Raw genomic sequence first — 16,672 nt, forward strand, 5'->3', positions numbered from 1 at the left:
GTTGGGCTCATGGGTTGAAGAACAGGTGACTGACTTAATCCCAGTGACTGTCTCCTTTCGCTATTTATTTTCGTAACCACCTGAACCATATAGTTATCTATAGTATTAGAAGTTGTAGTTGGGGCTCCTTTTTTAGGCATACTGAACACTTGATAAATAAGCGCACTGAGATGATATATGTAGAGTCACAAGTTCAAACAGTAGTAAGGGTGAGGAAGTAAAATGCTCAGCTTAGATTCCCGTATACAGTTGCATAAGAGAGTAGTGGGTATGTTTCTTACTTCAGAGGCATGGAATAGGGCCCAGTCCAGTCGCGGCCAGTCTCGGACTGTCTTAGACTGTCCGCCCTTTGTCCGGGCTTCGTCCCGCGCTGCGCCCCGCACACGCGTTCCTCTAACGCGCTATGGCCTCAACTAAAATACAGCTTTCATGCTGAAGGGGAGGAGACACGGGAAGAGGCGGCAGGTGTGCGCGATGGAAGGGACGCACTGCCTGGTGGGCCTCGCAGTCCCGGTCTCCTTCTGGCAGAGTCCTCACGTGCAATCAGTCTATTGGCAATAAGAGCAGCTCAGCTCCAGCGACGAACAGCAGGCAAATAAACCAACGTCCCAGAAACCGACTACGAGCGGCTCCCGCGGAGCGGGGGCCGCGAGTCGTGTTTTGAAGGGCCAGGTAACAGGAACTGCAGAGGGGAGGAGACACGGGAAGAGGCGGCAGGTGTGCACGATGGAAGGGACGCACTGCCTGGTGGGCCTCGCAGTCCCGGTCTCCTTCTGGCAGAGTCCTCACGTGCAATCACTCTATTGGCAATAAGGGCAGCTCAGCTCCAGCGACGAACAGCAGGCAAATAAACCAACGTCCCAGAAACCGACTACGAGCGGCTCCCGCGGAGCGGGGGCCGCGAGTCGTGTTTTGAAGGGCCAGGTAACAGGAACTGCAGAGGGGAGGAGACACGGGAAGAGGCGGCAGGTGTGCACGATGGAAGGGACGCACTGCCTTGTGGGCCTCGCAGTCCCGGTCTCCTTCTGGCAGAATCCTCACGTGCAATCAGTCTATTGGCAATAAGGGCAGCTCAGCTCCAGCGACGAACAGCAGGCAAATAAACCAACGTCCCAGAAACCGACTACGAGCGGCTCCCGCGGAGCGGGGGCCGCGAGTCGTGTTTTGAAGGGCCATTTTGCTTGAAGGGACATTTTGCTTTTCTCCTTCCTAGTTTTCCGCTAATCTAGGTGCTAGCCTTAGGACTTTTGACACTGCCATTTAATGCCAAAGTGCTGTGCTCGTCATATACATACTGGTGATTGGTGTATACTTGATTAGCTGATTCGGGGTAGCTGTAAGTCCCTTGTCTAGGGGTAAAACATATACCCATGGCATGTACCTTGAATGCTCCTCCTTGGGCTAGCAGCACTGGTTATGTAATCCACGGAGGTAGCTCATCAATCATGCCACAGGTTTGCACTTGTGGGGGCTGTGTGAGGAGGTTAATGTTACTCAGCTTGGCATTTAAAAAGCTATGTGCCAAAGTTCTGCATGTCTCTTGCTATTTCAGAGTTCTAACTGGTGACAGGGTGCAGTGTTGGGAAGAGGTAGGGTATGTAAGCGGGTGAGTGACAAGCAAGGGTCATGACTGGCACCAGATGGTGTGTTCAGTACATCTGAGCCTGCTTCTCGCATTGGAAAAGCGTTAGGGAATGTAGGGAAAGGCTATTGAGCAGAATTTTATACGGGCAGAATGGTAGCAATATAGCGTTTGATATCGATGAGTTCGTAATGGCGAATCCTCTCCAGTAGTGGGAAAGTGAACATTTCGATCCAAATGGCTCTCTGTGCCTGTCGGCCTGTCTCCAATTCACATGCAGGTACTGGGGGGAAAGCCTTATCAGTGCATTCCTGATAGAAGGCAATAAACTAGGGCCTCAAGGGAAATTGCAGACCACTGACTCTGAGGGGCCTTTCTCGGACAGTTTCGTGGGGATGGAATAGGTACCTGCATTCCAAGGGCAGGGTCTTGGCCCCATTAAAGATAGTGATCAAACCTCCCGGGGTAGGATGGGACACAGGACAACATTTAGAGCAGGCCTGTGCATTTCAAAGGTAGCCTTTTGAACTGATCATATCTTCAAAGACCATTGTGGGCATAACTACTGGGGCTTTTTCCTCCGGAAATTAGGACGCTTTTGGATTTGGGACCACACTACGCTTGTTCGATGCTGGGACATCCACACGAGGAATCCTCAGCACAGGAGGGACTGAAACTAGATTACCCACAGAATTGTGGTGGCCTGGAGCTTGTTGTGCTCCAGGAAGGGGACAATCACTTGGTGAATTTTGCATGGACATTGCTAGCTTGCAGCTAAGTGGCAACTATTGTGGCCCGGGTTCCTAAGTACTCTCCAAGTGTTGGTTGGCTGGCCTTCTGTCCATGAGATCCCAGGGACAGAAAGGATCTCTGTTTCCACAAGATCATAAGGACTGTGCAAGGTACTGCGGAAACGGGTGGTCATGATCATCTGTAGGTACAATGACTGTCCTGATGTACACTGTCATCACACTGTGCAGAGGAGTGTGCTCATAAAGAGTTAGCAGAAGTTTGCCACTTCCACTCTCAGCTTGGAGTGCAGAGTTCAGCAAAAACTCTGCCTACTGCCAGCAGAGCAGAGTTAACTGGAGCACTCTCAGTGGCCACCTTCAGAAGGTAATGTGCGCTGGATTTACAAGTTGTGATTTAGCCAGTAACAGTCATTTTAGGGGTTGGGCTTTTTTTGAGAGGCAAGGAATGTTCTTTGTATGTAGGGGAAGGTCCTTGCAGCTGTAAGGACTCGGAGGAGAGGCTATGTGGAGCGCACGCTAAGGAAAGGGAAAAAGTGGATGATCAGAAGTCACCATGCCCACCCTTTATAGACTGATCAGATCCAATACCCCCAGTTTGAAGACCCACTGCTTTTGTTTTCCAGACATGAGCCCTAGAGGACTGACCCATCCATATCCTAGGATTCCCCGGATACCGTCAGCAGTCAGATACCAAACCGTAGAGAGCAGCCTGTGGCCCGCCCCGGACCCACATGAACAGATAGGAGAAGTGGGGAGCCCCGCAGATAAGGGGCACTGGTAGAGGTTTTGGGGGGACTGGGGAAGGGAGAAGAGGTTTTATTTTTACAAACCACCTAAAATCACTGCTCGTGCATTTCAAAGACACGCCTCGCTCGGCTCGAACCTTTAGTTTACCGCTTCTTGTTTGTCCGGGCAGGATCAAGTTGCAGTTCACTCTACTAACCTAGCCTGCCTATAAACACATCACGACTGCTTATTTCTAAATGTGATGATGTTGGATCTGCCAACATGTCAGCCTTGATAATGCGACTTTAACGCCATCATGATACTAGCTATGGCACGTTCACTTGTTTTTTTTGTCGTATTTGGACCGTGTGTGTATGGCTCTCTGCCCGTCAGCGGAACTATGCAGAATTCAATGGTGTTTTTTGCTAACTCTGTGGAATTTAGCAGAGTGAGATTCTGCGAGCTCTGCCCACCCCTGGCAAGGACGTGAGGAGTTTGAGGAGTGCGGGGGAAGCTTACAGAGTCTGAGGACTCCATGTTTGCAGAACAATCTCTGGGGGTGGAGGGGGAGGGGAATAGGTAAGGCAGCCCCCCACTCACAAAGTATTCAAACAATTAGAGCCTCACCTATATGCAACTGCATCCATATAAAAGACCAACAAGATAGGGACTACTTGTCATTAATACTCCCAGGAATATGTCCAATAACATAAATCCTTAGGTCAAGATACGTGCTTCTTCAATATAAAAAATAAAATCAGATATAAAATCACACAGGACCACATACAGTTCACCCAAAAAAAGTGTGAAAAATAGAGAGAGTACCTCACGGTAGAACAGCCCGAGGGGGTTCCCGGTTAGCAATTGCCGGTATACTCACTTCTCATCATTGGCCACTCTCTCTATGTGAAAAGACCAAACAAATGTGTAGCAGGGCTTTGCTTGCTTTACCGTGTTATTCTGACGCAGCAAACCCCACTTGTTTAAAAATGGTTACTTGTATACCATGGCTTGAGGACATAAATCACCATGGTATACAAGTAACCATTTTTAAACAAGTGGGGTTTGCTGCTTCAGAATGAAACGGTAAAGCAAGCAAAGCCCTGCTACACATTATCTTTTTGTGTTTGGTCAGGGGTCTATTTATCTGTTTCTGTACACTACAAGTGGGTGTCAGTGTTGATACGTTTGCCACTATTTGTGTTTTTCACCACTATTCTCACGTCCGCACTATTATTCTTTCTAGTGCACGTTTGTCTTGTCACTGGCTCTAACAAATGTACATGGCTGTGAAAAAAGTTACCTATAAAACCAGAGGATGTCCACCGAACTTCTTTTAAGTCTGGGGACATTGGATACATTACTATGACTTGTGGCCTGAGGAAGATGGGACTTACATCCTGGGGAAGCTAACTGAAAGTGTTGTATAAGATTTCCCCATGAATGCTCTGTGTCCACATATTGTATTATATCATATGGTACTTTCTTTGCTGCCAGTTATCCTTTGCTTTGGTAACCTGCGGTGTTGCTGTTATCATGGAACTCCCATTGACATTTGTTATGCCTTTGATGCTCTTGCCACTACATTCTTTATTGATACAGGCACAGTATGGTGCTGAATTGTTTTGTTTCCTTTCAAAAACCAAATAAATATATTTAAAAACTAAATAATTATGTGTAATTTTAATATAGCACTTCATAATGGATTTTTGCTATTTCTAAGGACTGTGAATAACATTTTATTTTACTACTAACAATTCATGCTGCTCAATTTATGAACCTCTGAAAGATGGAAGGGTGAATCTGCTTTGCCTGCATGCGAAATCTGAACCTTCAGCTCACCAGATTAAATATTGTGTTATGGTGGATTATTAATCATGGACAGTGGTGGTTCAGTTGGACATTATGGGCCTCATTCGGATGTCGGTTGGAAAGCCTCCGACTGCAGGTCGGAGGCTTTCCGACCAACATCCCTAGTTTGACGTCCGTCTGTGTATTAACAATGTAGGCGGTCAGAAGTCAAACCGGCCAGTCATTCCAGCTGGAATCTGACAGGTTCAAGGAGCTCATCGGGCAGTCCAAAACCGCAACATAATCCCTACAGATGGTGTTTCTGCCATCGGGATTATGATGTCGGTTTCAGACAGGCTTTCCATATCTGGCTTTCCGACATGGAAAGCCTGTTGGTAAGCTACTTTGGGGATGCCTAGCAGGACCTCCTGCATTTTCCAGTTGGGGGCTGAGGAAATCCCTGCACCATGTGGCACAAGGTGCAGGGATTTACTCAAACTCCCATTTCTTTATGGGAGCTTGTGTTGTGGGCAGAACCCGCGTACAGCACAAGCTCCCATAGAGAAATGAGAGTTTACAACCTCACCATGCACGGTTGCATCATAAAGTGATGTTCGGAACTGTCGACTTTCGGTCGGTCGGTTCCTACACGAAACAGTGTTGGGTGGACTCAAGTCCGCCTGACATTGTAATTAGGCCCTTTGTGTCCACTATCCCCCATCTAACCATAAATCTGGTTAAATTATATTCCTGTTCGAATAAAAACTGACTGGACAGCTATGGGAGCAAAGGCATAGGGTCAGCCACCAACTGCTCTTAGTTTTATCAGTGCTCAGGTATGTAGCTGCCAGGTACAGCCCTGGGAGCATCGATCAAAAAGAGAGTAGGGTCCCCATTTCAACGGTACCTCTTCATAGTGGATCCCTGGTTGATAAAAACACTGGGGCGAGGAGGAGGAATTTTGTGGATCACTGCAGATTCCAGAACTTTCCTTCGCAGAAATTTGAGGAAAATGCACAATTTAAGCCAGTGTTTGATATTTGCAGTGCATTCTAGGTAAGCAAACATAGTGGGAACCATGAAAATATACCACCTTTACTCTCCTGGGTGTCTCCTTTTTAGAAATGTGTGAGTTTAGTACGTTTCCAGAGGTGCCGGCCAAGCCTGGGACCAAATACCACAGCTATACACAACCCCAACGTGGATCAATTACGCACAGTGAAATTTTCATATTTCAACATGTTGTTTTAGGCCTTTCTTTTCGCGAGCGATAGGCCCAGCACATAATTGTGATTCTGTTTTTATTAGGAGAAGTGTGAGAATTCTGGTTGATAGGAATTTTGTAGATCACTGCAGATTCAAAAACTTTCCCTTACAGAAAGTTTAGGAAAATGTGTGATTGCAGCATGAGTTTTACTTTTGCCGGTCATTTTAGATACGAAAATGCAGTGGGATCCATACAAGTCACACCGCCCTGGAAACCCCTGGGTATCTGGTTTTCAGAAGTGTCTGGGCTTGGTAGATTTCACCGGGTGCTGGCTAACCCAGGGACTAACAGCCTGATTCATCAAGCCGAAATCGGCCCGCAAAGGCCCAGATTCTGAGAATCTGGCCCTTTGCGAGTGCGATTTTTGCATTTGGGATTCATCATCCCAAATGCAAAAATCGGTAATAGCGAATTCGCAAATTTGCGAGGAATTACATTTAAGGAATCTCTATTTGAGATTCCTTAAATGCAATTCATCATCCATTTTAAAATTGCGATTTCGCAATTTCGGCCCACTATTTACCGCGAGGTCAAACCTCGTGGTAAAAAGCGAAAACTTTGAAAAATGCTTTTAAAAGCATTTTTCTAAGTTGCATGTTGCACAAACACATGTCCTTTGGACATGTGTGTGCGCAACACCTGTTCGAATTTGCTTTTAAGGGGTGCTACAGGGTGTCCTTTGGACACCCCTGGCACCCTTTAAATCGCTATCTTATTTGCGATTAGCAAATTGCTAATCGCAAATAAGGAATACTCCCCATTCATTCCTATGGGCCTTTTGGCCCATAGGAATGAATGGGGAGTTATTCCTTATTTGCGATTAGCAATTTGCTAATCGCAAATAAGGAATATGTAGGAATCGCATTTTTTTGGGCGATTCCTACATGAATCCCGTTTTGCGAGCCTGTAATAGCGATTACTTATGAATCGCTATTAAAGACTCGCAAAATGGGTCTTTCATGAATCAGGCTGTAAATATCACAGTTACCCACATGTCCAGAATGTGTCAACTTTACAGGGTAAAATCTTGATGTCTGCATGCTGGGTTTTGGGTACTTTCCTGTCACATACAATAGTGCCAGCCCCACAAGTGGGTTACCCTTTTTATTGGGGGGAAGTGTGAGAATGCTGGATAGTGCGAATTTTGCTAATCCCCTCTGATTCCGGAACTTTCACTCACAGAAATGTATGATTTCAGACAATGGGGCATATTTACAAGGAAGTGGGTGATCGCGGCGTAAGCCTCCTTGGCTTAACGCTGTGCTCCACCACTTCTGAAACGCAAGGCTGCACTGTATTTACAAGAATACAGTGCAGCCTTGCATTCCCCCTGCGTTGGTTCTAATTTAGCTGCCTAGCTTCAACGCAGGCACCCACGCAGCATACTGCAAGGGTGCCCACGTTGAGAGGAATGATTGTTTATGGGCAGGAAGGACTCCCTTCCTGCACATAAACAATCTGAAATGGTGTTTTGCAACTTCTATGTGTGCTGCTTAATGCAGCTGCAGCACACATAGAAGTTGCAAAATATAATTTTTTATGTACAGGAAGTTGTCCCTTCCTGCACATCAACAATCAATGACGTTTTGTTGTTTCTATATGTGCTGCATGACGCAGCACACAGAGAAACAGTGAAAATGAGGAGAAATTAACCATTTCTCCTCATTGCACCAGGGTAAGACCAGGTTTTTCCCTGGTCTTAATGTTGGTGCTCCCCAAATTTACACCACCCTTGTAAATATGGGGCAGTGTCAAAATCAATGGGTGTTGTGGGGGAACAGACAAAAGTAAAATCCCCGTATTTCCAAAAGTGGAAAAAATCATGTTACCCCTCATAACTCAAAAAGCCAATTCAATAGCAACCATATATCCAAAGGTACAAATAAAAAATTATAGAATCGAAAATTAAAAATTGTACAATTTATTACATACAAAGCATTATATAATACAAAAATACAGTGCCATACAGTAAGATTAAAAATGTGCCAATTCACATCTGGATCAATAAAATACAAATTGTATAAAAATGTGTCAATTCACAGAAAGAACAATAAAATCTAGGTTGTCGACGCAGCGTTTCGGTTTTTTGTTATAACACCTTCATCAGGACAAAGTTCTTTTTCAAAAACCTGGAGTTCTTAACTCCTCTGTTATCAATTTGGGGTTCTTCTTTTCATTCACCAGGTCACCTTCTTCTATATAGGTGCTAATATTGATATGTAAAGTGATGACTTCACCTCCGGGTTGAAATTCCTTCACACTTTTCGTTATCTGTAATGTAGTCGAGGTCAAGGGAGCCACCGGGATATGTTGAAGTTTATCCTTAAATCCGAGTATTGGCCTTTTGAGCTAAACGTGACTGGATTTTTTGACAATATCCGCATCGTTCTCCTTCTTTGTCTTGTAATTGCGGTCTTTTTTAATTGACCAGCGCTTTACTTCTGTATTCGGCCTCCCTGCTCCATTTGTGCCTCGTGTTCTCATAAATTGCGGGGGAACACCCATCCCAACACCCATTGCCTGCCCCTTTCACGCTAAGTATAGTTCGAAAGGGTGCCTTATTCACAAGGTGGCATTATTTATTTATAAGGTTTTGTATAGCGTGAACGTGACCCACGAGGGTATCAGAGCGCTTTACAGTATACAGTATAAACATAAAAAGATGAGATAGTATACAAACATTTGGTATTCATCATTACGTACAAAAGAGGTATGTAGTATGTGGTTAATATAGGTGACCTGTAGCCAACAGAACATTGCACTATATACAGTTATTGAGCATTAGGTGGTTGTGATAATAAACATACTTATATATTCTCCTTCAGTCTACCGTCGGAATGTGGTATATGGATAATATAGGAGACCCGTGGCCAACAGAGCATTACACTAAATACAGTTATTGAGCATTACGTGGATATGGTAATAAACATACAAATAATAATCTCCTTCATTCCCCAGAGGTAGGCAGTGATAAGACGATCGTATAGGTGACTCAATGTCAGCATATAATTAAGTCTTAGGACTTGAATTTGTTCATTAGTAGTGTTTTACTTCTTTTTTTAAAGTGGTAAAGGAAGAGATTCCACATACCCCTGGAGGGAAGGAGTTCCAAATCTTTTGTGCAATCCCTGAGAAAGCTCTGCAACCGGTTCTTTTCTTCAGGAAAGATTGTGGTTTCAGCAGTAAAGTACCCGCACTTCATAGTTGTCTGCATCCTCCCGACCTTTCTAGCTTTAGAGCTAAGTAACTGGGTGTATTGTTATTTAGTTCTTTATGGGTCATGCAGGCAACCTGTAGGTGTAATCTTGCCTCGTATGGCAGCCAGTTCAGAGCTTTCAGGGTCGGAGAGATGTGGCTATTTCTTTTCGTTCCTGACACCAGTCTTGCTGCAGCATTAAGTGATGCCCTCAGCGGAGCCAACTTGTATTTGGGTAGACTGCAAAGAGTGGTGATTCCATAGTCTAATCTTGGTAGCACTAGGGCTTGCACTGCCATTTTTATGTCGGCCTGTGGGAGGAAGGGTTTGAGTTTTCTTAGTATACTCAACTTATGATTAGCTCCCTTAGTGGCATTAGTGATGTGCGTCTGCATATTCAGGTGTTTGTCTATAGTGATTCCTAGGGATTTTGTGGAGTCAATGATGAGGGGATTAACAGTAATGTAATGTAATGTAATTTGTACTTGTAAAGTGCACTAATACCCCAACTGTGGTGTCCTGGGGCTGTAACGCATACCGCTGTGGAACCCTTCCTGGCTTTTCCCTGTGAAATGTCCACTCCTGGGCACGCCTAAGGTGAAGCCAAGCATCCCAACGCTGTTGGGGCCGGTTGTATGGCATTACAACGCAGGCTTTTACCACGCATGCCTTTACAACGCTGTTTTTACAACAACTTGCGCTGTAAGCGCTGGATAGTGTAATAGTTTATTTTTCTATTCCAACTCCAGCCCACGTTACAGTAGGGAAGGTGTTGGAATAGAAAATTAAACTATTCCCTATCCAACAGCGCCCGTCGTTGTAATGACTTGTAATAGCTGTGTTGTAATGGTAGCGCATGGGAATACCCGCATTGTAAAGGCTGTTTCCCGTTGTGGAGACTAGGCAAGCTATTGCCCAGAGTTGCACCCATGATTAGAATAGGCACCGAATCGAGAATTATCAGGTCCGAGGAAATTGAGCCCTAGACTCACCGAGGCGGGAATTGAACCCTAGTCCCAGGCCAGACCTCTGCATCAGGGTCTGCCGCTCTAACCACTGAGCCACACTTCTCCACAGTTAAAGGTGGTTAGGTGTTTCAACCATAGGTCTATCTTAGGTGTGTGATTTGGTGGAGGGATGAGAACGAATTCCGTTTTTTTGGTATTTAGCATGAGGTGGTTGTTAGTGAACCAGCTGTGCGTGTTCTGTAGAATATCATTGAGGTAAATGAAGTCTTCTGGAGTGGAGATTTTCAAATGCAGTTGGGTGTCGTCCGCATACAGGTGATATAGAATATTCGCTGATTTCAATACATTCCCCAGGGGTTCCATTAATAGGTTGAAAAGAATAGGTGATAGGGCTGATCCCTGTGGAATGCCCAGGGTGACCACAGAGGGTTGAGAGAGTGAGTTCTTCATCTTGATTCTTTGTGGTATATTATTTAGGAAGGAGGAGAACCATTGTAACACTGTGCCCAAGAGGCCCGTCCTTCGTTCCAATAGGGACAATAGGTTGTCATGCTTGACCGTTTCGAAGGTGAAGGATAAGTCAAGAAGTATCATTAGGCATGATTTGTTGCGGTCAAGCATTTTTGGTATGTCATCCATTATGTTTGTGAGTGCAGATTCTGTGCTGTGACCTTCACGGAAGCCAGGTTGGTGACTGTCTAGGAGATTGTAATTCTCAATATAGTTGCATAATTGAATGTGTACACATTTCTCCAGCAGTTTTGCCAAAGTGGGGTTGTTAGCTAATGGGCGGTAGTTGTTGAGATCAGATAGGGAGGTGTCAGATTTCTTTAGTATAGGTGTGACCTGCCCTATTTTAAGACAGTCCGGAACGTCGCCTTGTTTCAGAGAGGCATTTACAATTTTTGCCCATAGTGGTAGGATAGTTGTTTTTAACATTTTGAATGGAGCAGGAGGAAGGGGGTCAGAGAAGTGTTTGGAGGGGCTTCCCAGGAGTATTAAAATGGCCCTTTAGTTGTGCGCAACATTTAGTATTGTGGAAAAAGGTAGGGCCGATGACCTTTTTCAGAGTTGCCCGGCGTTAACCGCCTCTATACCCACTCAAGTTACCAAACAAAGAGGCAGGCGCTGGAGACTGGAAGGCAGGAAACAGAAGTTTTATTCCGACTGAGCAGAACACATCAAATCAGACAACAGGGTATCTTCTCGAGGTGCTCTAACCGCATCTCTGAGGCCTGGCCTCTTATACACAAGTTTATTGCTTTATTGTGTGAAACGTATCTCTGTCAATACTTTGATGTACGGAAAGACATCCTCAGAATCCCCTCTTCAGGCCCGTTCCCACACACATTTACAGTTGGAGTCCCCACCCCGGTCACAACAGGTGATGATTATCGCACAGCTGGAAATTCCGCCGATTCACGGAATGTATGAGGTTGATCGGATCTCATAGGGTGGGGGCTTTGATCAACTCGTGGATACTTTGATGGGGGAAGCTTCCTACTGTACAGGGGGGGCAATAAACAGTATCCGCAGGGCCAGGTGGCGGCCTGGGAACGGGTAAGACAAACGGGCACACAGGAAAGGGGGTTTTATGAAGGGACCCGGGACCATGAAAGGAATGAAGGGAGGTGTCGCGCTGGGAACAGGATGAGGTTCCGAGGCAGAGCTGCGCTGAAGAGGGGTTTATGACCCAAGGCATGTGAGAGCGGGGGCTGTCAGCGTGCGGGGGATGCTTGCGAGGTCAGGAGGGAGAGAGAGAGAGACGCGCTGGCAATCAGCGATGGGCAGAGAGGCCATGGTACTCAAAATGGCTGCCGCTTACGCGCACGAATGGGCTCAAAAAGGGGGCAAGATGGCGCCGATAATGTTGACACTGCAGCCTAAGTTTTAACAGTCCTCCCTTTTCAACATATCTAGCCAGCTTGTCTACTCAATGTCAATCTTCATTAAATTCCTAACCTCGGCATCATATAATGCTCCCATGCGTTCATTTCCAAAGTCCACAGTCTTAGGGCAAATGCAATTCGCACATAATGAACACAGAGGCGGCAGGCATTCAATTCCTAAGCATAAACCACATATTACAACTACAGGAATCAGGATAATGGTAAACAGTCTCCAGCCCCAGTTCTTAACAGTACTCCAGAACCATCCACCAAGCGACCATTCTTCCTGCTCCTGGTGGACTTCTGAAGAGAGTCTATGGAGGTGTTCGATGACCTTGTACACTGAGGGTGAGTTGTCCGGTATATATGTACAGCAGCTGGACCCAATAATGCGGCATGCTCCACCACGGTCCGCAAGAACCATATCTAGAACCAGGCGGTTCTGGAGAGCCACCAGGCGGACCGCTTGAAGTTCGGCTGTGTTGTTAGCAAGAATACCAGCTGTGATGTTCATTGTTGTCTCGACTGCCTGAGTCAGGTGTCGGATGGCACGGCTGTTTGCCATCGGGCCCCAGAGTGGAACAAGTCCCTTCATAGCATCGAGGAACTGTGCTCCTGTTGAGTCGGCTTGTTCAATGTCCTTGGCTCGCTTTTGTCTATGGTGATTTGCTGGGGCCACATAGGTCGGAGGAAGGATGAAGGAGATGAAACAAGTGCCCCCCCAGCCTTTGGGGAGCCAGGTGTAAGCCTTTGTGCCACAAACGAAGTACATATTCGGAGAGGATACAAAGGAAGGTGGATCGGTAGAGTCCAAAGTTCTGGTGAAACGGCAAGCACTGCGGCCTACCAGCTGTGTCCCAAGCCCTTCTATGCACATGTGGCCTGTGACGTTGATGACAGATAGAGCCACAGTCAGAGTGGCAGCCGTTCGTTTCCGTAGGTAGGAGAAGGTGGGTCTGGTTGGATTGTTGAATACCTGCATTTCAATTCGTTCTTTAGCAGGGATGTCCATGTGGATAGAGTCGTTGGAGGTCTGCGGGCAGAAGTGAGTCTTGGTTTTGTTTCGCCAGACCTCATAAAAGAAATGCGTCATGGTTTTGCTGGAGGTGGCATTGTCCTTATAGCTCTCTTGCAAGAGGATCAGCCAAGCAAGGCAGGAGCCGTGAATTGAGAAGGGTGAAGGGATAAAAGGTATCGAATGTCCAGTGGCATGGGGTAGCAACCCACAGATCCAACAGTTGGTGGCATTGGTGGCGAGATTGTGCTGGTGCAGTAGCTGCACAAAGGAGTTGTTCCAGAACTCCTTTCGCCTTTCTCTGAGTTGAGGAGAGAGAGAGATCAAATAATGTTCCTTCATGGTAGTAGGCTGCGCAGTGGTTAGCAATATCTGATGAGCAGGTGTGCTTTCCTCCAAGATCCAGAAGGAAGTCATGAGGAGGAGGCAAAAGAGGAAGACAATGAAGAAGGCGATTGTCGTTGATTTGTGCATATTGTCAGTCTTTGGGTTCCTGTAGTGGGTATTTCCAGTTGCTTCCAGCATCTTCTTATTTGGCGCTTCCATCATCTTCTTATCTGGCGCTTCCATCATCTTCAAGGTGCTCGGTAGCGGGCAGAACCACAGACTTCGTTTAGCTTCTCTCCGGGTAACCCTTGGTGGTATTTAGGTCACCGTTCTGAGATTTAACTTAGTCCGTGGCCTACTTAGCCGAAGCTCCCTCCTTTCGACGCAGGAAATACCCTTCTCTGGATGGCACAGTGGGATCAGAGAATTTGGCAAGTTCAAGTGCCTCGGTGTCAGGATAGCAGTTCAGTGATGGTAGATCCTTGCTCAGGAGGTCTTCTTGGTTGTTGATGTTTTCTGTCGTGGCCAGGGTCGTGGAGACCTTCTTGCAGTGGTGTGCGTGCAGCCAGTGCCGTTTCCCCTCCACTCGAAGCGCCGTCCGGGTGGTGATCAGTACTTGCCAGGGGCCCGTCCACCGGGGTTCCAAACTCTTCGCCCGCTGAAAATTCCGGACTAGTACATAGTCCCCCGGTTGGATGTCGTGGCCCGGACCCCTGGAAGCATCGGGGATGGCCTGCTGCACCTGCTGGTGAATGACAGACAGAGTTTCAGTTAACTTGTACAAATAATCAGACATTAGGACGTCCGGGACGTCATGGATGGAGGTTGGTTTAGGGGCAGACCAGACGCTCATGGGCCGGCCGAAAACGACCTCGTATGGTGTCAGGTGGTGTTTGGTGGGGGTGGAACGCATTGATAGCAATGCCAGTGGGAGAGCGTCTGGCCATTTCAGTCCTGTGGTAGCCACTATCTTGGCTAATTTTAACTTCAGTGTGGCATTGTGTCGCTCGACTAGTCCAGCAGACTGGGGGTGGAAGACTGCGTGGAACTTTTGTGTGATACCCAGCCCCTTTAAGATGAGCTGGATGACTTCGGCTATGAAGTGAGGGCCATTGTCGCGCCATAAAATTCGACAAAGGCCGTGGCGAGGGAAGAATTCTTTTAGCAGTACTTTTGCAGTGGCCATAGCAGTGTTATCACGGGTTGGGTATGCCTCCACCCACTTGCTAAATGCACACACCACTACAAGCACATATTTCAGGCCTTGGCATCTGTCTAGTTGGATGTAGTCCATCTGTAGGACTTCAAATGGGTGATTGGGAACCCCAAACCCTCCCCGGGGGACCACAGTTCCTTTCCCAGGGTTATGTTGCAGGCATATCAGGCATTGTTGGACCTGACGTTTAGCGGGGTCAGTGATTCTATCATTGTGCCAAACTCTGGAGACAAGTTCAATCATGGGGGCTGATCCTATGTGAGCAGGGGAGTGTGCCATAGTCAGTATGGGAATCAGGTATGAGTCAGGTAGCAACCATTTGTTTGTATCCTTTGTCCGCCAGCAGCCTTCGTCGTCTTTCAATCCCACCCGTGCCCATTCAGTCAATTCGTGTTGTGTGCTAGCCATTTGAATGTCTCTAATAGTGTCCCTAGCGTCGGTCCATTTCTCTGCTTGTGACCTGGTCACGTACATGCGTGTTGTCGTCCTATTTTCAGCTGTCGCTCGAGCAGTGAGGTCGGCTAGTGCATTTCCCTGTCCAATAATGTCTGTCACTTTCTTGTGTGCCTGGCATTTGATGACCGCAAGTCTTTTGGGGAGAAGGACAGCTTCGATCAAGGCGGAGACTAGATCTCCATGTAAGATGGGAGTGCCGTGTGAGGTCAAGAATCCCCTTTCCTTCCAAAGGAGCCCAAAATGGTGAACCACCCCGAAGGCATACTGGCTGTCGGTGTAAATGTTCGCTGTGGTTCCTGCTGCTAGGATGCATGCTCGTGTCAGGGCAATCAGTTCCGCTGCCTGAGCAGATCGCTGTGTGATGCGGGCTGTCTCGACTACAGTTCGAGCCGTGGTGACTGCATAGGCGGCTGAAGTGGTGCCATCGGGGAGTTTGATGCAAGAGCCGTCCACCCACAGCTCTCCGTCAGGGTCAGGAAAAGCCGTGTCTCTGAGGTCAACCCTACTTCTAGTCTGTTCGTCCGTGAGGGTTACACAGTCGTGTACAGGGGGCACATTGGGATCGTTCTCTGGTAGCGGTAACAAAGTTGCCGGGTTCAGTGTGGTGCATCTTTTCAGGGTGATATGGGGTGCAAGCAGAGTCAGTTTGTATCCAGTCAGTCATGCACTCGTCAGGTGTTGCGTCTTGGTTTGGTTCAGGAGGGTGTCAACTGCATGGGGTACTAGGACCGTGAGGGAATTCAAGAGTACGATCCCCTCACTCTGTCGGATAGAGATAGCAGCGGCAGCTACAGCTCGAAGGCAGGCAGGTAAGGCTCTGGCTACGGGGTCAAGAGTGGCAGAGAAGTAAGCGCACGGTCTTTGCTTTGGGCCGATGGACTGGGTCAGGACAGATAAAGCGCACCCCTCCCTTTCATGAGTGTAGAGGGAGAAGGGCTTCGTGTAATCTGGTGTTCCCAGGACAGGTGCCGAACAAAGGGCATTCCGTAACTCTTCAAAGGACGTTTGGCATTCGGGGGTCCAAGGGAGCGGGAAGGGGACATCTTTGGTCAACAAGGAAAGTAGGGGTTTTATTATGAGGCTGAAATTTGGTAACCACTGTCTGCAGAAAGAGGTGAGACCCACCAAAGAACGGACTTGCTTTTGGGTTTTTGGGATGGGGGTGTCTAGAATAGTTTGGATTCGATCGGGCGTAAGTTTCCTCCCTTCTTTGGACAGGAGATGGCCTAGGTATGTCACTTGAGGCTGGCAGAACTGCAACTTCTTTTTGGAGACCTTGTGGCCATTTTCCGCCAGGAAGTGCAGGAGTTGAATGGTGGCTGTGACTGCCAGTGGAGTGGTGTCGGCCGCCAAAAGGATGTCATCGACGTATTGTACTAACACCACTCCATCGGGTAACTGGACCTGATCCAGTTGTCTCTTGAGGGCCTGACTGTAGATACTGGGGCTTCCAGTGTAGCCTTGGGGTGCTCGGCAGAACCTATATG

This window comes from Lissotriton vulgaris, chromosome 2_2 (genome assembly GCF_964263255.1).
Source record: "Lissotriton vulgaris chromosome 2_2, aLisVul1.2, whole genome shotgun sequence".
Taxonomy (NCBI): domain Eukaryota; kingdom Metazoa; phylum Chordata; class Amphibia; order Caudata; family Salamandridae; genus Lissotriton; species Lissotriton vulgaris.